General features: G+C 40.2%; 1 long non-coding RNA gene across 1 annotated transcript in view; it reads right to left on the bottom strand.

The window, feature by feature from the left end:
- LOC146802424 (uncharacterized) overlaps nucleotides 1–27757 on the bottom strand; it is a 157253-nt gene that overhangs the window by 10778 nt on the left and 118718 nt on the right. Inside the window, exon 3 of the long non-coding RNA XR_014967388.1 lies at nucleotides 16522–16749. This is a non-coding gene — a long non-coding RNA (uncharacterized LOC146802424). The remainder of the gene's footprint in view (nucleotides 1–16521; nucleotides 16750–27757) is intronic.

The raw sequence follows: 27757 nt of genomic DNA, 5'->3' as shown, positions 1-27757 counted from the left end.
CATCAACACCATTAAAAACGTTTGAAAGACCCCCACACCAGGAGCTCAATGTTTTCCCCCCAAAATGTTGAGAATAAAAAAGCATTGTAAGTTTGAAATACGGCTCCGACATGTTGACGCACTCATTTGTCAAAGACAAAATCTCTTTGCCATGACAGTGGTTCCTGGAATCTCAGGAGGTGTGCGCAGGGGCAGCAGACATCTCTAAATGTGTGAAGCAGAGTACTCACCCCATGGTGCTAGTAAAGTACTCCACCATGACAACAGTAATTACTCAGTCTACCAGTCTATGAATCAGTCCCATAGTTTCAACCTTATTCTTCATGAATGTATGGTGGTATCCAGCCACACAAATGCAATGGCTGATCTCATCAAGAGAAATAAGAAAACAGATACATATCCTTGAATCATGTAACCTTGATAGGTGAATAGTTGCCATGGACAAAGAATTTTCAGCACCTTTGTAAAAAGTGAAACATGAAGCTGTCAAGCAGTTTTATTCCATAACATCAAACTCTTGAATTGCCGATGATGCAGTCATTGTCACCGGTACAGGGAGGGAGGAGTGTGTAATCATAGTCACCAACAACACTTGTGATATCTGGCTGATTCACCTCCATGGTGCTTGGTATGCACTTCTTTCAGAGAATGCTATCACTATGACTTGAACCCAAGAACCTTGCACATCGATAGGTGCAGCAAGACCAGCATTATATGGAACCTCGTTTTGGGGTTTGCTGCATTTTGCAGTTTCACCGCACTTGCTCTCTGGCCTTTGAAGAGATCAGTGGCAAATGCATCCAATATATTGCCCCTGTCTCATTAGGGAAACTTGTGACAACATAAATGTTTTTTTTAGCGCATTGTCAGTGTGTAATTACATTGGGAATATGGGGGCATATCAACAACAACCTGCGATAATTATCGCTGAGCGCACTTAGCGCTCGGATAATTATCGCCGGCTAGTGCCGATTTTTATCGCTGAGATAGCATGCTATTAGCAATGCTTATCTCAATAGCGATAAAAATCCTGGTGCTAAGTGGCTAACGTGAGATTATCGCTGGAAACCCAGCGATAATCTCACGTTAGCTTGTTGATAGGGACAGACAAACTTAGCCATGATATCCTCCTTCCATAGGATATCATGGCTAAGTCGGAAAAATACCAGACGTAAAAAAGCAGCGTTAACCGCGGTTAGCGCTGCTTTTTTTGTCTCTAACAGGGTTAGCGATATTCTTGATAATAGGAGAAATGTCGCTTAGCGACATTTCTCCTATTATTTTACTCTGGAACGCCCCCCTTTGCATCTCATTAGAGATGCAAGGGGAAGCATAGAGTAAAAGGGTGCTAACATCCAAATTTGCATGTTAGCACCCTGTTGTTGATAGGGCGCTAGTTTTATCTCTGCTTTTTTGGCTTTTAACGCCAAAAAAGCAGAGATAAAGCCCTTGTTGATATGCCCCATGGTATGTTGGTTAAGCTGGTGATCTGCCAAGTAGTCTTTGCACTGACCCTAGAACTGAATGAACTAAAATGACATGAAGTAAAACTACATGCATTACATGGACTTGTGATGTCATACCTATTTACTGGGATGCATAGTCCTTTCCATATATTATTGAGAGAGTCACCTGTGGTGGAATGAGACTGTTAGACAGTGGGGTTTTTTCAAATCCCTACTTCATTCTGGCATTTTAATAGAACGATTTTAGATTCTGCACAGTTGCTCAATAATTGTTCTATAAAATAGGTAATTTATTCCATATTGTTCTCATTATTTTAGCATTCTACTTGGGATGGGATAATTTTTCTTGGAATTATTTCGTTTTCTTGCTTCATTTATTATATACAAATTGTGCCAAAATATGTTTTGTTGAAGTATGTGGATGTAAGTAATTGCGAAGTTTGTTTTCCAATTTTTTTTATGTTCAAACATTTTACTATCAGGGTATACATAAGCGAGAAGCAGATCAGTAATGAGCAGATACTTGGGGGCATATTTACAAGCTGGCGATAAAAATTATCGCCGCTTTTGCAGCCATTTTTGGCCGAAAAGCGGCGATAATTTTATCGCCCAATTAGCAAGGCCACGCTAACGCGTGAAACCTTGCTTTAGCGTGGGGATTCCTAACGCCCAGCTTTGCTTCTCTAATGAGATGCAAAGTGGGCGTTCCTGACCTATTGTGACAGGAGAAATGTCGCTAAGACACATTTCTCCTATCATCAAGCCCCACGGTATGAAGCATAGCGGCAGGAAAAGCAACGATAACCCCTGTTATCGCTACTTTCCTTACGCCTGCTTCAGGACTGACTTAGCCATGATATCCTATGGAAGGTGGATATCATGGCTAAGTTTGTGAGTCCCTGGCAGCAAGCTAACGCCACATTTCGTGAGATTATCGCTGGGTTTCCAGCGATAATCTCACGTTAGGCAGTTAGCGTGAGGATTTTTATCGCTGAGGAGATAAGCGTTGCTAATAGCACGCTATCTCAGCGATAAAAATCCACGTTACCCGGCAATAATTATCCTCACGCTAAGAGCGCTGAGCGATAATTATCGCCGGGTGTTGCTGATATGCCCGATAGTGAGAGATGCTTGCACACTAAAAGGGAAGGTATCTAGCAGTATATTTTGCCCATACTGTTTTATACGCAAATAGGGAGCCGTTCTGCATAACCCCAGGGACAAAATGTTCATAATTTCCATGAAAAGGGATCTAATTTGCGCTAAATAATAACCTACAAAAGTGTAAATAATTAATTGTTTATCTCTTGCTGAATTAATGCAAATAATCACAGCGCACCGGCTTGGCTCAATCCAGGCTAAATTAGGTGCAGTCACTGGAAGTGCCACGTAAAGAATAATTTTGGGTATATCACTTTTTCTCAACGATATAGCCAAGGAGAAAAAGGGTTTCAAAGGAACCTATCAGACTGCGGTAATTACTGCTAAACCGGAGCCCCCGCTGTAATTAAAGCCTCAGTTTATCACTGCCCCGGAATGGAGTAATGCGGTGTTTAGAAGAGCTCGCCGTGCTATTGCAAAACTGCGTTCGGGCTGTCATCTCTAGCCCGCGGCATCTTCATCAAAGATAAACTGCGGTTTTCTGGACTTTTAGGTTTGTAATTATGTGGCTAATCAGCCGCAAGATCTATGTATATTTTAACTCTGCGTGGTGCAGCCTACACATGGGCTGTCAAACTGATTTGCATGCTCTCTGTTGCTAGGCCTCTGGTTTACTATCTGCAAAATACCCAGCATATTTTTACAGCTAATAACAAATATGTGCCTGCCAGTTTTCCTTCATTTTATATAATGCAACCCTCGTAAAACCCTCCAATAAATATTCAGAGTAAGGCTTTAAGACTTCTTAACTGAATTCAAATTGTGATGGCTGCTTTCATTCATATTTTAAGTCCTAAAATGGTAATGAAGGTCTGTTTGTAGAAGCGTAGACGTTTAGGTCTAATGCTCACTGTCATAAATGGCAAGAGAAATAATGCAAGTGAAATTACCAAGAAATATGTAGGAGAAGAAGAACGTCAACATCAAGTTCACTTCAGTCGTTAATAAAAAAAACATTGCAAATTTATTGTAAAACACTTAGAGCAATCCGGAGACAATCTCTGTGAAGCCTTACCCACGGAACTTGCGGCAGCCAGGTATTATTTAAACATTGATTTTGCAGAGAATAATATATAAAAGCACTGCTAATGGAATTTCAATATTCTCCCCTAGCACTGCTCGCTCTCTAATGGTAGCTTGGACCACTCAATGCTCATAATGAAGTTTGTCATACAAGTTTATTTGGAAAATATATTTTTTTTAAAGTTTTATGTAGCGGGAACTTGACCCATATCGGATATCAGAGCGCTTTACATAGCACCAGTTGCATTACATAAGGACACATTCATTTTTGTTAGCACTGGGGAGATTAAATGATTTTCCCAAAATCACAGGACGTTGAGCTGTTATTGCAGAGACTCGAGCCCCGTTTCCCAGATTCGAGGTGCACCACCCTAGCCGTTAGGCCAATTCCTCACCCGTTGATGTCATCAAACATGAAAGTTACAACATATGCCTTTTCTGGAGGTACAATATAATCTTCAATATATATAAGCATGGAGACATTATCAAAAAATAAAGAAATGAGTACCACTCCAAAGTAACTCAATACATCACCTACTTGAGCATTAGGCCACTCACCCCAGAATAAATTGTAGTTTCAACCTATTCTATCAGATATTGTGCTGTTTCACAGTTGTTACAAAATCCTGAGAAAAAGCACACATTTGGCATAAAAGCATTTTAAAAGAAGTTTTCTGTTTCTGTCAAGTTTTCAAAATAAAGTTTGCGGTCTAGGGTTTTTCTTCTCTTTCTAATTTATCATTTAGTGCAGTGAAAAAAGGAAGTGCATTTATTTAGTTTTAGATAGTGGGCGAGGGCACAAATCCGGCATACTTGCTCTCCATTTTGTGAGTGTGCCGACTGAGGAGCATCGCCCAACGGCGCTCAGATCAGTGGGAAAAGGAAAAATAAAATGATAATAAAATGATATTATCATTTTACCGGGTATGGGAATATGTTAGGGTGGGGCGCGGCTAGGGTCACAGGAGGAGAAGTGGTTTGTGCAGCTTTAGTGCGCATGACAGTTTGGCGTTCCATCTTGCACCGGCCAAACAGTCATGTGCACTGCATGTACCATGATGCAAAGGAGAAAACGTTTCTGGGTTATGATGTAGTGTCTGGCCGTACCCTTTTCACTGCCCAAACTGTTTTTCATGATCTCCTCTACCATTTATCACACATTCCTTATGTTCCTTTTTGTAAAATTTTCAATCCGGCCCATTGCTCACACTTTATCCAGCCCCAGGCGGAGATTACGGCTTGAGCCGGAGAGGACTGCCCTAGCCGGAGAGTATGGTCTGGGTGTGGAGAGTATGCTCTGGGTGCAGAGACTACGGTTCGGGTGCAGAAATTCCGGCACTTGGCGCAAGTCTTAGAGGTAGAGCAGAGTGGTACATATGTAGATGGTGAAGTGTATCGCCACCCCGTAACATTTCTCATTGATACAGGAGCTAGCTGATCTACTGTCAGAACAGTGTAAGTCTCAGACCTACCTCTCTACGTTGTGTTGGAGTGACATGGTCCTGGTTAAAATAGGCTCATTTGAAGAAAAATATCAGTTTGTTGTTTGTGAATGAAGCCCTGTAAATTTGTTAGGGAGAGATTTATAATGCAAGTTAAATTGTACAATATATTGCACACCGGATGGTGTAACTTTTCAAACTCATGATGGAGATGTGGAATACAAAATGATTTGACAACAGACAGCTACAGCAATGTTTCCACTAATGACAGTCAGGGAATTACCTGCAGTTTTAAGAGAGTCTGTGAAAACAGATGTTTCGGAGCTCACAGGGAAGGATATTGGACTATTTAAAGGTATAGAACCAGACTGAATTACAATATAAGCAAATGCAGTGAATCCTAGAAAACCACCTTACCTTTTGACTCCTAAGACAATTGCAGGAATAACCCCTGTAATAGAGGACATGTTGCTGAAAGAGATTTAGTAAGAACTACTTGGGAGTTCATGTAATTATTCAATCATAGATTTACAGAAGCCCATTGGAAAATAAAGGATAGTGCTGGGACTGAGAAAAATAAATTAAATAGTGGTCCAGTGTTGTCCTGTGCTACCGAATCAAGCAACAATATTATTTCATATACTGGAGATTGGTTTACGGTGATTGAACTATGCCAGGGTTACCTTCAGTCTCATTCCATTAAGAGAGTCAGTTTTTATTGTATTTTGTATTCCAGCAAAGAGTATTAGCATGGTGTCGTGTCCCACAAGGGTATACAGAAATTAGATCTATTTTTACCCAGATCATATAAAGAAATTTGGAATCCTTACAGATGCCTTACACATCAGTACTTGTACAATATATAGATGATCAACTTGTAGCATCAGAGATACGAGCTTGCAAACAAGACACCATTGCCTTATTGAATCAACTGGCTAAGAACTGACCCAAGGGTGACAGATTTACTAAGGTTTCATGGAGTGTTTGTGTCACAAAAGTGATGCAAATTGAAAGTAATTCAGAGCAGTGCATAGCGCTGATTTGCATTACTTAGCATCAAGGAGGTGTACCATGGGTAGTGCCTGGGCATTACCATGCAACCACCCAAGGTTTCTGATGCTAAGTCCAATTTACTAAAAAAAATAGACATGCTTTAGCGTCAAACAATAGGGCACACTTGAACCAGGTGCTTTAAAGGAGAAATGCTTTTTTCTCCTTCATTTTCCAACTTTGCATGTGTGCTGCACTGTACAGCACACATACAAAGTGGGAAAATGTTTAAATTAGTCTATGCATAGTATTATATACTGGAAGGGCAACCTTCCAGTACAAAACCTATGCTGGACTCAAGGAGACACCCTTGCCCTATGGTGCAAAGTTGTCTCGGTGGCACCAGTGCTAGGGAGAGGGAAGAAGATTGCCATATTTCTGTAAATATGGTGCTCTCCTGCTCTCTACTTCTCATGCAGCTCAGTGCGCCATTTGCAGCTGCTGCACTGCGCTCCATGAGATACTGATAAACTGGCCCAAAGTGTCTCTAGGTAAATTGCGCTACTGTCAAAAAGAAGTTCTGTATCTAGGACACATAATTGAGAAAGAAGCACAAAAGATTTCACCAAGGAGAGTGGAAGACATTTCTTCAAATTAATCCAACTCAAACTCAAAAGGAAGTCAGGATGTTTTTGGCAGTGGTAGGCTACTGTAGACAGTGGATACCAAAATGTTCCCAAGTGGCAAAGCCTCTAGTGAGGTTGACACACAGATATGTCTGATCCGATTGCTTGGGAGAATGATCGCATGAGAGCCTTCCGAGAGCTGAAAGAAATATTGTGTCACATCCCAGCACTGTGGATGCCAGATTACACAACAGAATTGATATTATTTTGCTCTCTCAGTGCTGACTCAGATGGACAGTGATGCCAAAAAGCCAGTGGCATACTTTTCCACCACTCTTGACCCCGTTGCCCGATGTCTTCTCTGTTGCCTGAAAGTGGTTGCCACGGTCACCACTAGCTTGAAAAGGAGTGAGAACATAGTGATGGGATACCCTTTAACTGTTATGGTCCCACACACTGTGGAGAAAACTCTATAAATGATCTATAATCATCTGAATAGGTATAACTAGACTGTTTTGCCTGCAGATAATGTTATTTTGAAGAAGTTTCAAATATTAAATCCATTACATCTTTTGTAAATTAATGATACTCTTTGTGATGACATTGAACGTGATTGCTTAGATGTAACGGATTAATGCTCCAAGCCAAGGCTGATATTGTGGGTGAACCCCTGATTTAGCTCGACCATGTTCTTTTTGTGGATGGTTCATATCGCAGAAGTATTGGAGGCACACTGAGAGCAGCATATGCTGCGTTCACTCTAAATGATGTCGTTGTAGCTTCCTGGCTTCAAGGGGTTACATCAGTACAAGTTGCAGAATTGATTGCCCTTTCGAGAGCATGCAGTTTAAATGCACACATGAGAGTGACCATATTGACAGATAGTCAGCATGGTTTTGGTGTTGTCCATGATTTTGAGCAATTGTGGCCACAAAAGGGATTTCTTACTTCCTCGGCTACACCAATATGACCACAATGCATGTCAAAAATGTGTTGGAAGTCTTACAATTACTGAAGAAATTGCTGTGTTTAAATGTGCAGCTCACCAAATTGACAATGGGTGCATCACCATGGGTAATAGGTATGCTGATTCAGTGGCATGGTATTGTGCTTTGTTGGCTGCATATTTAATAGAAAAGAGGAAACCTTTTTCACAATGTTAAAGACAATGACTAATACCTGGGATGAATTTAAAAGAGTACAGGAAAATGTTTCAGAAACAGAGCAAAATAGTTGGACTAAAGCAGGTTGTAAAACCAATTACAATGACATTTGGATGTCAGCAGATGAGAGACCAGTGTTGCGATATAGTTATTCCAGCAAAAGTGGTGCAAACCCAGATTTAGGATCGTATTAGCAGAAGTTTTTCACAGATGTGTAATTTGTTAACATATGAATGCAGGAAAGAAAACATATTACGCAAAGTCACATAGGGAGATCAGGTGGTCCTTTCAACAGAATGCAGATGGATTTTATCAAGATGCCTGCTTACAATGGACTGAGATATATATTATTATAATAGACAGTATGTATCTTCTTGAGATTAGTGAAAGCCTACCATACCAGAAGAAATGACAATCTTACTGTAGCAAAACTGTTGTTGCAAGAATTAAATCCATAATACGGAATGCCAGTGTCTCTTGAATCAGATAGGGGCACTCATTTCAACAATGAAGTCCTGAGGATGATTTGTACATCTATACAGATTGGGCAAAGATTACATTGCAGTTAAAGACCTGGAGCTTCTGGGACTCTTAAATCAAAACAAAGGTTTGTGCTTCAACATCATTGAAATGGCAGGATGCATTGTGTTTGGTATTGATGAGTATCCCAAATAATAACAGTTGGCCTATCACCCCACAAGATTTTGATGGCAGGGCAAGGAGACTGCCTGCTGTATCTGCAAAAACACTGTTGTACATCACAGATGATATGATACTCGATTACTGTAGAGGGGTGGCTGAGTTGGCCTGTTTTGTTTCTTATCAGGCTGCCACAAGAGATTTGCTCCAAGAACAGTGCCACAACTTCAATCCAGATTATTGGGTGCTGACCAAGAAGCAAGTTCAGAAGACTTGCTTGGAACTGATATGGAAAAGTCCCTTTCAGATAATCCTCATGACAAATACTGCTGTTAAATATGCTGGAGTTCCGAAATGGATTCATGCTTCTCACACCAAGCAAGAAAACCAGAAAAAGTAATTGTGGTCTTTGATTCTGACCAAAGAGCAATGGTGAATGCACCACCATTTGAGAGACCACCCAGACCAGTGGCAACACCAGTGCAAGAACAGCAAGAGAGGGCTGAAGATTTGCAAGTCAAAATACAGATCCAAGTGCCTGGAGTTACACAAAGTGGCATCAAAATGTCTAACGAAATAGAAGCAGAGACTGTTCATCAGGATGGAGATATAACTGATAGTCCATCAATACTACTTGAAGATTCGGATGAAGGAACAAGCACTAGAATATAAAAAGTCACCCAGTGAACTGAATGCCCACAATCTTAAGAACAATTGGGGCGAGGAGTTGGCCTAACGGCTAGGGCGTCCGACCTTGAATCTGGAGAACTAGGTCCGAATCTCGGCAATGACGCTGAACATCCTGTGATTCTGGGCAAATCGCTTAATCTCCCCGTGCCCAACAAAAAAAAAATCAATGTGTGCTCATGTAATACAACTGGTGCTATGTAAGCGCTCTGACACCCGATTTGGGTCAAGTTTGCGCTATATAAAACTCTGCAAAAAAAAAAAAAGAGAGACTGAGGAAAAGGATATTAGTTATTCGAATAACAGCAACTAAACCTGAAGAAACTGAGGCAAGTTATGAACTTGGTATACAGAAAATAGACAATTATTCTGAAGATCAAGAAGAAAAAGAGTGCCTAGTTGAAGGCATTCAGCACCTGAATGGATGTACTAGATGATCTATGTGTTGTGAGATCTGAACTGTTTGAGCCACCTTATTTCGAGCTTGAAAAAGAATTGACAAATAACTGAGAACTATCGAAAGCTAAAAAAAAACAATAACTGATCAATGAAAAAGAACTGTCCTGTTTGACCTTAAAATATTTGTATTGTTTATTTTACAGAAGATCGACCTAGGCCCGAGTCTGCAATAGAATAGTAGGGATAACAATATTGAAGAACACAGAGTAGGATTAAGGTTTGTATCATTAGAAATCTGCAAAGTGCAAATATTAAAATCATTTTGAAAATACCACTAGCAAAAGTCCGCTGAACTACTGAACTGCTGAATTGTCAAGTTGCTGAGCTACTGGTTTTAAAATATACCTAACTTGATTTGACAGTAATGTGCTGCATTAGAATTAAGTGTGAATATTATGTCCTCAATTTTTGTAATAAGAGTAATAATGTTTACCATAGTATTAGTTGGATTTTATTTAATCCCAGAAATAGAACATAGAAACAGTAATGCAACTAAGCTGCATGCATACCTTAGTGTTGAAGGCTAACTGAGAGTGTCCTTTGTTAGTTACAAGAAAACTGATTTTTCTTCAAATGTCTACTCTAGATTAGTACGAGAATACACTTATGCTATATACGCAAAGGACTGCTACATCAGTGCTCATTCATCTGCAACTGCACCAGAAGAAGTTACTTACTACTGCATTCCATTATCCTATGTTATTTCCTGTAGTATTCTGCTTTCTCACCCACACAAACTGCACATGTAAGTATTGGTAGCTGTGAATACACTTTTGAATTAACAGAGGGAACGTGGCAAATTAGACAAGGAGAAGAATCTGTGATTCCTGCAGTTTACATTATTTATGGACAGAATGCTTCTATCCTGCTACCTCCTGGTTGGGAGGGTGTTTGCTATTTTGGTGTTATAATTCCCTAAAAATGTAACACATGCAGAGCTCAGCTGCATTAACAATGAGACCCACACACAGACTTAAGCGTAGTACTGAAACATGTGCAATTATTCCACCTGTAGGCATTATACTAAATGGTGAAAAGATTAGAAAGCTGTCAACAGTTGTCAACAAAATGGCAACAGGTATTTCTAGAGTTTTGGAAGTAGTACACACTGAATTAATTGCTATATGATACATGGTACTGCAAGATTGTCTTGCACTAGACATTTTACTGCCACAAATAATAATAGGGCTTTGCTTTCTGTTTCTGTATACATTCATCTTGAGTTGTGGATCTGTTTTGTGTAAAAGGAGGAAAAAGGAATTTAAAAAGAAATTAAAAAAAGATTTGGCATTAATTGGCATCTTACTAATATCATAAACTTATAAAAACTCACTTAAAACTTTCATCATTTACTGAACATAAACTGTAAATTATTTTGATGATTGATTTGATTTGATTTAGATCCCCATTCATTTCATATATGGTGGCAAAGATCTGTCACCTTCATGAAGAAGATATACCATGGAGTTGAAGTCCATTCGTATAAGTAAAAGTTTGAACGAGTACTGGAGAGTACATTTGGAGTCTTTCCTTGCTATTAACATCAAAACAACAAAATTCAATCAGTAGAACAAGAGTTATGAATTTTGAAAGTCTTATGTAAAAACTAAAGATCAAATCACCAACCATGAGCATCTAGTCACATGAGATTGGGTTGAGTCAGGAAAATATGGTCAAACGCAATGGAGTTCTAGTTGGATACAAAAAATGAATTGAGCCCTGTCAACACTTACCTCTGGACTTGGAAGAAATTTCTGGGAAAGGTTGCTTGAGAAGGAAAAGTTCAGTGGGACAAGGATGCAGGAGGTGTCTGAGGAGAAGACGTTGTCATCAGTGAACAGCTGGAAGAATTCACCTTGATGATTCCTACGTTTAGGCTTAGTCTCTTTTTGGAAGTCGAAAATCTCCAGTGGGAAGGATCTGAAGGCTGTAGTCGGCGAGCGCCCCCATGAGGCCAGATACCCCTTTGGAGAAGGACCGCTGAATAGGATTTACTGCTGCGAAGTAGAATGTATAGAGAGCTGCCATGATGTCAGCCCGACCGGCAATGCACATTACATGAATAGACAATCAGGTTGGCCCCGGTCTTCCCCGGGTTCTCAGAGTAGTTTTCAGCCAAAAATGTTCTCACACGTTTTAGATTTTGCCAATTTTTAACACAACTACCATGGGTCAAGGACTGGAGGGTCACCACTTGGGGGTTCAGGAGTCACTCAGATTAGGTCCAGATAGGGGTTGAAAGTGGTGGGAGCCTTTTTCATCCCTGAGGCTTTGAACAGGAGGCCAGCAAATTTGCCCTTGGAGGTACTTTCATAGTCCTGGATTCAAGTGATGAAGCAGGGATCAATCATCAGGGAAGGTTTCTAAGGGTTCAAGGTAGGTTCTAGGCAGCACAGCAATTTTTTCAGTTATAGCAAAGCAGTCCTGTGAAGTAAACAGAAGGCTACAGCCGCACGCCGTCTTTCCCTGGTTTCAGACCGTGAACTGAAGAGTGGGTCTGAGGGTCCTATTTTTAAGCTTGGTGCCTTCTTCTCTGACTTCCCTGACCTGGCTCCTATCTGTCTGCAGGGACAATGCAATGGTGACAAGCCCTTTGTGTGAAGGCAGAGCACAGCCTATTCAGTTATAAAAAGGGCTTGGCCTGCTGTGCCCCCGATCTTGCCAGCAGAGGGCCCATTCAGGCACAATTAACCCCTCTATTATGTGACTGTCTAGGAAGAATTCTCAAAGTCCAACTGCCAACTACACCCATTCATGTTACCTAGGACAGGCTACAGGTACCAAATGGCAAAGGGCAGGAAAATGTCAACTTCCTAAAACTGGTGCCAGATATGAAATGCCTAGCTGTTCCAATCAAAAGTTAGAAATTACTAAATGTAATAAGGCAAACTAATGTTATCCTATAGAACAGGTAGGCCTCCCAGTAGTGAAGAACTAACTTTCTAGTTTTTCACTACCAGGACATGGAAAACTTAAAAGCACATGTCCAACCTTTTAATTACAATGCACTCTGCTCTGTGGGCTACCTAGGGCCTAACTAAGGGGTGACTTATATGTAATAAAAGGAGAGTATAAGGCTTCGGTTATATTGCCAAGTCGAAGTAGCATTTTAAAAAAGTATTCAGGCTGCAATGGCAAGCCAGGGACATGTTTCAAGGAGCTACTTGAATGGGTGGCACAATAAGCGCCACAGGGCCACTTGTAGCATTTAATTTACAGGATCTGGGCATATAGTATATCCCACTTTACAATGGACTTTTAAGTAAATTCAATATGCCAATCATGTGTAAGCCAATGTTTCCATGTTAGGGGAGAGAGCACAAGCAATTTCACACTGGTTAGCAGTGCTAAAGGGCACAGAGTCCTGAGGCCAACAAAAATGAATTTCAGGAACAGGTGGAGGGCAAAAGCAAACAGTTTGGGTGAAGGCCACCTTAAGGCTGACAGGTCTAACACCATCTATGGACTACAGTACCCACTGTGCCATCCACAATGCTTGCCTGTAAAGTATGGCTTCATAATTACAATGTGTAGCCTTACTGCATCAGCCTGGAAAATTGCTGTTCAACTTACTTGTAAAAAATCTATTTTTATAGGTGGATAACCTTGCTTTTAATGATAGAGAAGACACCCTGAACTAAACTTTGTTGCTGACAAGGTAGAGTGCCTTGAATTTAAAATGGACAATATGCAAAATGAAAGTTAGCATTTTGGTCCAGTGACTAGCCCCTAAAAGCTATTTTCACTCAACAGGCTGTAGATGGACCCTGTAAATGTCAAAGTACTGCTTATAAATGTTAATCTTTGTCTTTTGACAGGAAATTACAACAAGGGTTATTCAAAGTCTATTTTTCATATTTCTAGCTAAAATACATTTATTGGTGAAGTTAAAGTTTTAGTAAGTATTTAGGGATGGCAACTTTTACATTTTTCCATTCTGAAGCTCCTGAAGGCTAATTTGCATTAGTCTACCAGCTGCTGCCCAGGCAGTGATTGACCTTAAAGAGGTGTGAAAAAACTGCTACCAGAGCAGAACATTGGGTTAGGCCTAGTGGCAGGATGGACTGGGTATGGGACCTGTGATCCCTATCATCTCAGGAAGGACAATTGGGATGTGCCCAGGATATTCATTAACTTGAAAGGGACATGGGTGAAGCCTGCTTATTCATAGTTTCGCCGTATGGAGCGACCGAAGGATGGGAATGTCTTTGTTACCCAGGCCCACACAAAGGCTAGCTCTGAACCCAGTGGTTGCTAATCTACTCCAGACACAGTTTCAAGTGGATACAGGGGAGGGGGCTTCTCATTTCCCTGGCTGCACCTTTGGGTGGACTACAGCACTCTGCACAAGGGATAAAGTGTTCTCCCATATTGGATTTTATGAGTAAATTATATTGTGGAACTGTTTGCAGCAGGGCAATGACTTCTGAAAACGTGGGTAGGGCTACCACTGGGAACCTTCACCCCATTACTTAGGGAAGGGCCACAAATCACCTTCCACTTAATGGCTAGAGCGCGCCATAAAGTGGCACCCCAAGGAACCCTTCACAGAACACTTTCTGGACCTGCAGAATATAAGAAGAGGACTTGACCTTGCTTGCTGTAACCTGAAGAACTAGCCCTGATCCCTTTTGTACCCAGGACAAAGAAGTGGACTGCAATGATCAGTTGGCTGACCTCCTGGATGGCTGCAGGTATGCAAAAAACTGCAAGAGGTATTTTTCCTTGTTCCTCAGCAAGACACTGGACCTGAACTGAACCCTGCTGATGGCCTCTGCTCCGATGAGGTCTGGCCTCTAAGTGTTGTGCAAGAGTTCCTGGGAGCCTTATAATTGACCCAGTGGATCTGCTTCAGAAACCTGGAAATGTTGGGACTTGGAACATTTTTGGATTTGCAAGACCCCTCATGCTTCAACAGGGCCTCATGGTAAAGGATTCCGATCTCCAGGTGATTTCCACATATAAAGTTTCAGTCTTGTCCCACTGAAGGATTTTGAAATCCAAAAAAAGACTCTTTGTCAGAAGGTGAAATCTTTGACTGGATCTAACCCGCTTGGTGTATCTGACCTGTACTCCATCGAAGTTAGCCTGAAAACACATCTATGTCCTTCTACCACATACATATACTATAATTGATGCTAGTTTCACTTAAATCTTTAAAACACATGTCTCCAGCACCACTTTTGGAGTTTTGTCTTTTTGGTGCCATATTTCTCATTAAAAGTTCCTGATTTTTCTAATTTTGTTTGGGATTTTTATTGTTTGGTGTTTTTACTTTATTACTGTTTTAGTACTGTGTAAACACTTATAACTTTGCCCTAACGCAAGCCATTCAGATTTATGCCATAGCTGTCAGGGTGTTGAGGTCAGGTTAATTTAATGACCTTTGGGGTTCACCCTGATGAGTTAGTGTTAGTGTTCCTCGTGGTGGACGACTGCCCACCCCAAATATGAATCCACTTCCATAAAGAGGTTATTGACGACTAGCACAAAAGGCTGCATGTTACTGGTAGGACACACAATGTAGTTATTCTCTTATTTGAGAACATGTATGGACTCTGGGCAAAGCTCGCACTTGCAGTCATAAGGTGAGAGATTGTGAAAAGCGGAACATGGAATCCTCTATATATTTATAGGAAATACTTGATTTGGTTGTACAGAGTAGTCCTATCTCTAGAAAACAACATTCTTTCTACAGCTCCACCCAAAATGTATCAAGACAAATGTAACCAAAATAAAGAGGCTGGTTAATCATCGCACAGGAAAGAGATCTTCTAATACACATCAGTAAGTATTCGGTGGAGACGAAGATCTTATCTGTGGTCCTGGGACCTCTGAGGGTCCACACAGCCTTTTCAGGGGGTCGACTAATGCTTAGAACATGAATAATATATAAATGATATTATCAAAATAATAAAGTATGTAAAAATAAAGAAGCAAAATGTTAAATTAACATTTTTAAAACGTTCTGTAAATGCATAGGAATTTGAAATTTGAGAAAGAGAATTAAGTTAGTATCTTCAGATTGATTTGAGGAATTAGGGCAAACGCATCAAACAGATATAATAAGGAGAATAAGTTGCCTCAATTAAATTTTGAAACAGCTCCAGCCTTCCCACTAAAATTATTATGATTTTAATATATTTGTGCATTAAATAAAATAATTCATCATTTGCATATTTGTTTGATGAATCTTTGCTTCTGTATTTTTTGTGTGTTGTTTTATGGGTCAAGTCATCGAAAATGCTTGAGAGGGCTTGCCGCCTACCAACAATAACTTAGTGGGGGCTCCCTGGATTCCAGTACTAAATCAGTGGAAGTCCCTTGGTTCCAGTAATGATTAAGTGGGGGTCCACAGAAGTCATGAGGTTAAGAACCACTGCATGAGAGAGTCAGATGAGAAAGTAAATACTGTAACTTTGTTCTTTGCTGTGATTATTCCTATTGCAATCTATGCCCTCACGTAGATGAGTAGCTCAGCTGACTGTTTGAACCCTATAGGAATATTGTTTGATCACTCATATCAAGCTCTTGTGATTCTTTGCTTTTTTATGGACAGGCAAATGTTTGATAGGGTATAAAACGAGGTTGAATACCAGACTATCACTCATTGAATCATACTGTCTTGTTTCAGATCTCCTTCTCTGAAGCACTTAAGTCCCCTTTCCCTCTTTTGCCCACTCTGAACATCTAGTTTATTGCACACAGAATTGATGCTGCCAAAACATGTGCTCCTAGGACAATGCTTGCCCTGAGGAATCAGACTTGACACAAGGCCACACTTACTGCATTCCATTGTGTCAGACACTACTGGTTTGCAGGTCAGATGGACAAGTAATATGATAAGGAGGTAGTTCATACTCACCAGGGAACACAGTCCATTGGTGTATCTGAAACATGCCCATTCCCTTTACGATGAAAACATGCTTTTCTTGTTTGTCTGAGAAACAACTGTACTTGATTGTAGTTCTTCATAACATCCGGGCATTTGATCTTGCCCTGAGTCAGTCTTCCATTCATGTCTCAGCTTACATGTTAATCCTTTCAGCTTCATGGTCAGAGCGGCATCACTTTTTGCAGGTCGGTTCTGTTCCTAATATTTGAAGTGGGAGCAGAAGCTTTAAAATAAGGGTGGGCAAAATGGCCCAAAAAATGAATTTGTAAAAATTACAAAATGCACATAATTTTACCAAACATTAAATGTATTACACAACATACGCATGGATGATCGACTCTGCTAAAAATGTACATAAGCTATGCCCTCATATACAAGAGAGCTAGATCATTTTAAAAGCCACTGGATTTCAGGGATGATTGGTCCTCAACTGATGTTATTGAGTCTACTTGCTTTTAGTGTCTGGGGGCTGGCCTATTAAAGTCTTCAGAAATGAGCACCAAGTACACCCCCTTACACAAATTGAGAGTAACACAACAGCACCAGAATTAGAAAGACTTTGCAAAACCGGTTCATGCTTTCAGAAAAGTGAACAGTGTGATCGAAGTGAAGATGGTGTAATGTTATCAATGATTCGAAGACCCAATAACTGAATAGGGCAAAATACACATCATTTCATCCAGCATCTGCTCCCTCCAGCACCCCTCCCATGACCCATTTCCCCAAGTATGACTGAGCAGATAACCACAGTGTGTACATAAACAATAAGGACACCAATATTTTATGTAAAGTTAAAAGGAACTCTTTTAACAAAAATGGACGTATAGTGGTTGTAAGGGGCCTTTTTTGTTTGAACAAGAGATAGTGGCTTTTAATAAGGAAACTTCATTGAGATGCCCGGTGCTAAAGGGAAATGGGAGTGAGAATATGTGAAATAATAAAAAGAAACGGTAGAAAGAAAAGAGGGTCTGGAATAATTACTGAGGAGGATATTTGTGGTATAAAAACTGTAGAGGTACAGCAAACAGGTATACGCATTTCAAAACCAGAAGGGAAAGAAAGGTTAACATATACCTACCTAATTTTGAAATAGATAATGCTGGAATCATACAATCAGAAATAAATCATTCTTTGAATCATCCCTTGAACCAAGTGGTGAATTAATCCTTGGACTCACTAGCAAGTCTGTCAGACTTTTTAAATTACCATGTTCTGGATTTGGATCCCTCAGAACCATAGTTAACATCCTCACATCAGATTCCAATTAAAGATTTAATGTAAATACTAAATTTGTGTGAAGTGAAGAAGTTTTAATTGGGAAAGATGCCATGGAATGTAATTAATAAGTAGTAATTAGAGTGCGAAGGATGGGAAAGGGAATGCCTCTTTTACATCGTCATGTTCAATTTTAGACATTCTGCTATAACATAGAAGACACTGCAAGGTATTTTGAAAGTATGCTCCTAAATAAGGATGTAGAAATATCACAAGCCAAACAATTACAAACTATTGTGATTTAACTAAGAGAAATACATGAGTGTATGCCAGCATTAGTTAGGCCAATTGAAAAAACACATGTGAAAATGAAAGAGAAGGGAATGGAGTTGGGGCTTTGGAAAAAGTAAGAAAATAATCAGTATATATCTCCTACAAAACAATGATAGTAAAAAGATGTGGATAGTGTCTCTTTTGTAAAAGAGAACACACAACAAGATATAATTGGTTTGGTAGGTGTGAGAAGGTATATGGAGTGAAGTGTTTTTCAGCTATATTTGCAAGGGGAAAAAGAGGAATAGGAAGGATAGAGGAAGAGTGTAAGCAAAAGTAAATTAAAGGAAAAAGTTATCAAGGCAAAGGAATAAGAAAAAATAAAATAAGACAAATTGTAAAACATCCGGTAAATAACTCAATAAAGGAGAGAGCCATCCATGAGTGTCTAAATGAGAACTTGCAAATATAAAAAAGAATAAACTGACAAAGCACTCAAAAATGGCTGCACAAAGAAATTATGAGACAGAATATTTAAATTTCGTTGTAGGGAGAGTAAGAGAAGTGCCTCTGTTAAAACAGCAGTTTGCAATTCAAGGTGAGGTTTAAGGGAAAAATTACAAAAGGGCAAAAAAGAGAAGTAAAAAATCTGTATCTCCATGATGATGTGTGGAGAGTTGGTAAAAAGGAAAAGGAATTAAAGTCTCTAGTAGAGGGAGACTCCTGCAAGTATTTGATAGAAGTGTTACTCTCAGGTTAATTACACTTAAGTATCTGGTACAAGTAGGAATCCTAAGCCACTGTCAGGGTAAAGACCTTTTATCCGCCCTTAATTATGAATCCTGTGCAGAAAGTGAAGCAGGATTTAGATAAAAATTAAATAAGGATTGTTGAAAATGTAGAGAAAGAAGTGAAGAACACATTTTTTTAATAACCATGCTGCCTGGACTTTGAAACAAATAGAAGCAGGATGGGATGAAGAAAATGGGAGATAAAAAAAGATAATTGGATGAAGGTGATAGAGAACTTGAAGTTGCTCCGTATAAAACACACTAGCCACCTTTAAGGTTGATAATCACAATGAAGCCTTGAGTAGTGAGGGTGATGCTACATTTTACCTAAGTGATATTAATTAGGATAGAAGTTCCTAATCCAACCTGAGATTTTTATGTTGGATCATGTATGGTCTTAAAAATATACAGTAAGTAAAGCATATGGGTAAAGATTCAGAAGAAGACTATGTAATATGTTTTCAGGAGACACTGGTGGGTGGTAAAACTTCTACATTTGATAACTTCAGTCATGTAACTAAAGAAGCTTACCTGAATGAATTTGGATGAGTGTCTGACAGTTTATTAGGCAAATCTCTACAATAATTGTAAAATATGTGAATAAGTGGAAGGTTAACTGTGATTAGATTCAAATTAGTCAATTGTACTTATATCCAAGCCCTGCAATACTAGACTCAATTTTATTGATGAATGTTTACATTTCACTTCAAATTATTATCAGGATGTCATGTACTGACACAGAGTGAAAGTGACCATTGTTATTTAAGTATAGATTAGCCACTTATACAATAAAAAGACATCTTTTCCAGCCAGGTTAAATGTTCATGAAGATGCATAATCCGTCTTGATGAAGAGGAAATAGATCTTTTTGCACTGTTTCAAATGTGGAATAACCTTAGGAGACAAATGGTAGTTTCCTGAAGTATAAGTAGCTGGTGTAGTGAAATATTACTAAGGATGGAGAAAAGTTTGATGGCAAAGTATAGGTGTTTCAAAATGGGTTCCGCCAATTTAATATGCCCTTATGTTTTGTTTTTTGATCACCTGGTTTTGGACTTTCTACTGAGGGTGGGTCTCACTACTTGTGTCTCACCCACAGCAATTGCATGTTTAATGGACTGTACATGTTTAACACCAGTGTCAGCCTTTTAAGATAAAGCCAAGCTAAGGAAAAGGTCACTTGGCTGGTTACATGTCAACACATGTACACACACTTGCGAGACTACTGTTATGTTCAGCCCTGTAGCCTGGTGGAAAGAGTGTGCGCTGTTCAAATATGTAGCTCCTAAGAGCATATATGTACACTTTATGGGTAGTCCAGCATTTTCATAATATCCTGACTAAGCTCAGGATAAGAGCCCAGGTCTTTTGTCACCCTGCTAGGCCAAGTCCATTTATTTGCTCCTCTGAATGGGGGAACAAAGGCCTCCCACTCAATAGGAGTAATTATTAGTGTTTCCCTCAGTTCCTTAGCAGGAATGGGTGGTGAAGATAATGTGTATCTGTTAATTTCATGTTACTCTGTACCTGGGCTGGGATAGCCCAGACCCACTAAACAAAGATGGAAACCCAGACAACTGGAGCAAACACAGGAAGGGTCTCCTCTTTAAAGTTTTGGTGAGAAAGACCCAGGCAGTCATGTCAGTGAGGAGCAGAGCTGAGACTCCAGAGTAGATGTAACCAGTGACTTCTGGACGGCTCCATCTTGAACTGTCCCAGCCTGCTATGCAGGAGGGTTGGGATTGGAGTAGAGAGGAGAAGTGGCACTCTAGAATAGGCCAGTGATGCCTGGCTTCTAGAATCTTCCACCCCTATTTAAAAACTTGTGCACAAGAGAGCAAGAGTGTTTTTGTGCTTGTTACTGGAATTGTGACAGCAGCAGCAGTCATGGACAGCTGGAAGGACAAACCCCTTGATGCCATATTGGACTAAGGATTCTGCCCCTAATGGACCCCAGAACCTGTGTGTCTCTCCAAGGGCCAGTGAGCTTGGCCATTAACCCCATTTTTGGGCTGCCAACATCACACCAGAAAGTGGGAGTACCATCACGCTGTCCCATCTGTGGTGGGCTCACACCTGCTCCCTGTGCCCAAATCACAGAGGAAAGGAGCGTCCAACACATTAAATACAACTGCTCACACAGAGCCAGCAGGGGAAAAGCATGCTGCCGGCTACTGCACTGACAGACAATGAGACAGATGAGCAGGGAAGATGGCAGGGTCAGTCGGCCAGGGGCGGGCTGCCCCAATGTGTTAAAACCTTTGCGGTTCAAATGGGACTGCAGTACCCTCTAGAGGGCTGGTGCTATGGCTGCATCTTATGTGGCCTGAAAGTGCATAAAAAATAGGACTGGGCAGTAAAATCCGCTCCATTCAATGAGTTTGCAGAGTTTTCTGCACTTAGCCCTCTGTGGAGCTTGTAGAGTGCAGAACACTTTGCTTCGCGTAGTGCAGCGGAGTTTTTTCCACGCTCAAAATCGTGAACTGTAAGTTCACGAGGGTGAGCTGCAGCTCGGGTAGAATTTATACCCGAGCGGCAGGAAGACCAGCGCGAACGGACGTTCACACTGCACTCTGCAACTTGCGGAACTCTGCTGAGTTTTTTTGTACCTTCGCAAAGTTCCACGTAGCAAAACTCCGCAAACTACTCCCAGGCCTGATAAAAAAGACACAGACACGTTCCGCTTAGTTTCATTGTTTTATTAACCATTTTTGCTGACAGTGATTGTGGATTAATATTGAATTGTTTTTTTACAGTAATTATTGCATTTACACACATTTATCATTGATTACTGAAAATTGTGTTTTTATCATGTGGATTAATTGTCTTTTAATATGATGACTTTTGATAGAGCCAAGAGGCCTGTTTTAATTAAAGTGATACCCCTCATAGTGTGATGTGCTATCTGGTACAGGCGGGGGATACAGTGATTTTGGGAGTCATGATCCTTTAAGGGTCAAATGAGATTTTTTAATTTGCCTGATGTATATTTTTGTAAACTAATGCATAGTATTTAGGGGCAGCACTCTGACCGAGTCGGATCCGGAGTGTTTTCCGACCAAGCCGGACCCCTACAGTCCGACCGAGCGAGTACGATGCGCACGTATGCTGTTGGACTCGGTTCGGTTGGACTCCCATAGAAGTCAATGGGAGCCAGTCGTACGACGGGTACATGCGCTCCCATTGACTGAATGGGTACATCTCAAACAAGGGCACCCCCTACAGTGGGTACGTGTCGGTGCCATCCGCACCGTACATGCCTGTGTTGGAGAGATCCATAGCTCTCCCCTGTGTGCGAGTCGTACATCTGCGGGTGTCGGGTGGTCCAACGCGGACCCCCGAAGTCCGACTCCGGGAGCTTTTGCGAGCCGGACACTCCAGCTCGCACAGGCTGTACGACGCGTGCATCGTACTGGCTCGGTCGTGAATCGCATCCATTGCACGCCACGATTAGCTTACGACCAAGAAGTACAGAGCGGTTCGGACCCGGAAACGACTCGGTCGGTGAATTTCATGTAGCTCGCGTTGTACTGGCTCGCTCGTACAGCTGTACGAGTCGGCCGGAAAACACTCGTAGGGCTCGTAGTTTTTCTGGCCGGATCGTGTTCGGTGCCCTTCCGACCCGGATCGGAATCGGCCCCTTAGTAGTGTGTGTGTGTGTGTGTGTGTGTGTAATAAATGTACTTTTTTCTTGTTAAAGGAAGAAGCACTGACTGGACAATCATTTGTTGTTGAGGTAGTGTTATTAATGTGTGCCAGTGATTGCTAATTACTAGCCCACACCACCTCCCCGAAGTAGGCCTTAGACTGTTCCTGCTTCACTACCCTGAGAGAGTCAAGCACTACAATGGGGTGTTTGGTTCCCATTAAGGGGGAATTCTGAACCTATTATTGTGCAAGCCTTGCATCTTGCACAATTAATAATCCACTTTCATACAATAAGAATTTTAAAAAAACTGATATAGTTAAAGTAAAGCAGCAAGGTAAAAGCTTAGGATAAGAAGCAAACTGAGGAAGCTGAAGCCTAGGACACTCTGGCCTGTAATTAGGATTAACAATAGAGAAATAGTAAGGTTTGAGAATATAGATCAGTAATTAATCACAAAAAGACTGAATTCAATTGGAATAACTGGCAAATAATAATAACTATAATTCAATCCAAAGACCCCAGGATTTTTAGAAGTTAGTCTATTCAGCATTGGGGTGAACATAATAAAATGAACTGCATGGTTCCGGAAGATCAGTGGATCACATTTCAGCAAGGGATATATGGCAACGGGCATAAAGTCTCCACCTGAAAAGTAAAATAGTATGAGGAATTTTTTTATGGTATTTTGCTGAAGGGAGTCAAAGAGGTAATTTGCCCCTGAGACTCACAAAAGCAGCATGACCAGATAATCTGCCAGCAGTAATAATCGAGGTAAATAGTAATAGATAGACATGGTTTTTTAGCTTAGCATCTAAAGCAACCATAACTACAGGGGTTATGCCTGATAACTGGGACCATAATAAAACCTATACTTAAGAAGGGTCATTTATTCGACCTAAAAAATTACATACATATTAGTCTTACAGGAGTAGGTTCAAAAGTGATTTCAACGCTCTAACTTACCAATATAAAGCATTTGGTAGACTCTAATTATTAATTCTGAGTGGAGCCAGGTGGTTTCAAGATAGGACAGTCAACATTAGATCACTGTTTTAGTTTAAAATCAATAGATAAAATGTCCATGGAAACCATGGGCAACTTATTCTGGTGCTTTGTCTACTTTGAGGAGGACTTTGATTTGGTTAATTGTGACATGCCATGGCAGTGACTAAAGAACCCAACAATTTCAGATTGTATACTAGTGATCCTGAAGGAAATACATTGGGGTAATTAGGCAAGAGATAAAATCAAAAAGGCCTGATGTCTAAAATAAATTCCAGCCACATTTGTGTATTGGTATCAATTCTATTTGACCTTTATTTAATGGGTATTCCCTCAGCCCTACTGAGTGCTCACATAGTCTCACCCAAAATGAGAGGAAGACCTATGACTTGTAATCTATATGCAAACAAATTGGTAATCATGAATGTAAAAAAAATAGGGTTACAATGGACATTGAATGCTTTTTCGAAATACTATGAAGGAACTAAATGATAATAAATATAGAAAAAAACAATTGTATTTGGGTGTTTAAAGAAAAGGCACCAATGGCAAATTAATAAATTGGGGTGGTAGAAGTTACATCCTATGATTATCTTGGAATGCATTTGTCAACAAACTAGATTGGAAATTGCATTTAGATTTTATAAAATCTTGTGCTCTGGCAAGTATAGCAAGATTCTGTAAATTCTGTAGGAATTGTGGAGGAGACGATTTGTTACCAGTTTTAGAAGCATTTAAAGCAATTGTACTAACAAAATATGTATGTGGCATTTGAAATAATATTTATGAGTGGTCTCAAAATTGAAATAGGCTGGAGGGTCAGTTTTTGAAAAGACTTTGAATCTCCCTTGATCATCTATGGTACAATCCATAACGAAGGAAACATAATTGGTCTCTTGGTACTTTATTTCAATTATAATAATGTTGAAAGTCTGGAATGGATTATTTTAAGACAGAGAAGATAAGAATGCCTTTTACTGTAAAAAGGACTTTTGAACTAGAGAGCTGAGTTGGGCTGCAACCATAAGAGGGCAAACAAAGAGAATAGTTGTTTGCTTCCTTTAGAGTCTCCCACTTTAAAATGTCCTGTGAAAATCCAACTTGATTTAAATATGAAGATTGAAATATTGTCTTGAGATCACAACTTAAAATATCTAACATCAAATGTCTCAGTTTTCTCCTGACTGATTTGTGGTGTAATGATGATGCATTTCCTTATATTTCTAGGATACCGGACCAAGGCATGGGACAAAAAGGTTTGAAATTCAGGCTGGGAATAAATATACTATTGGCTTGCAATAAGCTTGTTAATATTACTCATAAGTAGGATTACAGTATAAATGTGAAATTGATATAAATACATCAAATGTACATATTTTATTGGATTGAAATTTTTATGCAGGTGAAAGGGGTATATTTTCTAAACCAATTTAAATTAAATATGAAGTGGGAACATGTCAGAGAGCTCTGAGTTGTTTTCCACTATGCATTCATTGGTAGTAATGAGTGTTGTTGGAATTTGCTTTACAAATAGTAGAAAAGGGGATTTTATCTATTTAGATTTTAATGTGTTATATTTGGAATAATTATAGGACTTGCAGAATATTCAGTGTATGTAATGAACTGATATTTTATAATGGTGTAAAATGTATTGCAATAGTTTAATGGACTACAGTCCCAGTAAATTTATTTTTGACTGACTGACTGTCTACACTTAATTATGCTGTATAACAGGGTAAAGTATTGAGCAGCCCAAGTTATGATCAATGAGGTGGTGATGCATGATTGGAGACTTTATAGTGAGTACCTCAGAAAATAACTCCCATTGATATGATTAGCTTACCAGTCCTTTAACTTACTAAGAATCAACAATTAATGTATTCTACCCACAATTGCCTAAACATATGTCAAAAAATCAATAGAGCATAAAACATGGGGGGTATAATAATGCTACTGGAGCTGGATAGACCGGGGCTAACCGTATAATAAGTGATTCAGCTTCTGCTCTTTTCTTAATTGCAGAGGTCTTTCCATAAGCTTTCTTTACTACCATGTTCAATTCTGTTCTATTGTTACGCTAGGCCACCCTCATATTTGCAGGTGTTAATGGCAGTCATGCTGGTGCAGGACTGTTGCCTCATAATGCAGTGTAGATGAACCAGTACTGAGGGGTGCTCTGCTCTATTGCAGCTGCATACTCATTATAGCTCATTCATTTCCCCTGCTAAATAGTTTCTCTTCTATTTGTCCTGACTCACATAACAGTTACATTCATGACAGTTAAATTACAGATCTTCAGCACTATCACTGGCCCAAAGAGACCCACCAGCCCAAAGAAGAGGGGATCACTGGGATATTAACTGAGTAAAATGGGTGTTCCACCAGCCACTGGAACAGGAATTTATAGCTGGATTAAACTTGACAGCTGGAGCCTAATCTCCAGTTGTACCCGGCCACAGTTCTGAATGTAGGTAATAGTAACTCCTAAGTATTATGTGGTGTCAAACACATTTCTTTCAGCCTAGGGAAAAATGGCTTGTCGAGGGGAGCTAGGAAAGACCCACTTGGTCCTGGCCTCACAGAAATCCTTCTGTTTAATGATGTGTGTAGGTTGAGCCTAGTAAGTAAGAGGCAGTCAGGACAGGTGCATCAGTGGGCAGGAGTACAGTGGTTCAGCCCTGACCTTTGCAGTGGCATTCTCCTTCTGGTACCTCACAATGCATCAGTCAGCTATACTTTCTTGTGCATACTCTCCTCTGGGCAATTCTTTCATTAGGCAGCCAACAATACGTTTCCCTTGGGCCAACTTCTCCTTCAGGGACACAGTCTAGCATCCCTCTCACTATAGCACCCTGATGGAGGTGAGACCTGAAGACAATAAAATGTCAGGACCTGGCAAAAGGATATCACTGTACTTTTAAAGAGACTGCTGTCCACACTCATCCCACGCCCTGTAGTCTGGGGACTCCCTCAGGCTTCAGTAATGCGAGCATTAAGCAATAAGCATTGCAAGGCTATCTCCAAAATCTATTGTGTACACATGTGCCCACTGTCATCAATGCCACACACAAACACCCACTCAGGGTTCATCCCACTTCACACATAAAGAACACCTATCCATATAACCAGGTGCACTGTGTGAACAAAAGGACTTGATTGCAGAAACTGGACTTACCATTTGAGCGGGTTAGCACAGTGCACTAACTATCTTAAACAGTGAACGGTTAAAAAGGCCTGTTCTGCGGTAATATATTCACAGTGTGCCACCACTGTACATCTAAGGCAAACCATTTGAGCTGTCAGTAGTCAACCATAGTCATAAGGATATGCTTGGTGCATACCTACTGACTGCAGAGTCTTGCTCTAGGTCTCATTCTATAACTAAATGGTCCTCACTGTGCATGAATGATTCTCGTGTGCGCTGAAAGCAAAAGAAAAAAGAGAAACATTATCTAAGACTTATTTCATGGATTACCCAGGGCAGAGATTTGCACACTTGAGAAGTCATGCCAGGGTATATTCCTCTCCCAACAAAGATCCACATGAGATAGCTGCTCATGAAGTTTCTATACGCATGCAATGAATGTTACATGCACAACACTTGTGCTGCAGCACACATCCAGTTTCAAAGTTCTCACTGGATAATTTCTGCATGACCCGGTCTCCGGCAATGAAAGTTATAGAAAAACATATGAGTAGAACAAAAGCACAATTTACGTCAAATATATGAAATCAGGAATTATTTGAGATTATGTTCACATAAAATAAGAAGTTGCCTGGACCTAATTCAGACCAGCTTCCTGTTCTAAGGTTTAGACTTAAGTCTAAGCAGAAGTGTAACAAAATGGCATGTCCCTGCATTGCCTCTTCTTTTGCTGTTTCTGTAAATCTTTCTTATCAAGTACAAGAAACTCAATGTCCGGTAATTGTGAGCATTGAGCGAGCAAGGTCTAAGCAAACAGTAGAGCAACTTGACAATTTAGCTCTATCACCAAACAGAATAGGGAGCTTCTCCAGAGCTATTGTCTTGAACACTAAACTGAGGGTGAGCGAAAAATGATCTGTGATGTATGTGGCCAGTACTGCACCAACAATTTAAATGTGAAGTATCTGCAGTCATCCTGCTTAAGATATGGACACAAGGAATGCTGTTAGTTCAGTCCAAACTGCCAGGTGAAGTCCACTATAAATAGAAACAGAAGCAGGAAGCTAATTCAATCTTATGGCATGAGCGTGCAATATTTCTTATTCCTTCACTCTCTTCTGTATATATTGT

The sequence above is a fragment of the Triturus cristatus genome, chromosome 8, assembly GCF_964204655.1.
Source record: "Triturus cristatus chromosome 8, aTriCri1.1, whole genome shotgun sequence".
In the NCBI taxonomy this organism is placed as follows: Eukaryota; Metazoa; Chordata; class Amphibia; order Caudata; family Salamandridae; genus Triturus; species Triturus cristatus.
The sequence above is the reverse complement of the archived record's forward strand: the minus strand, read 5'-3'. Positions and strand labels throughout refer to the sequence as shown.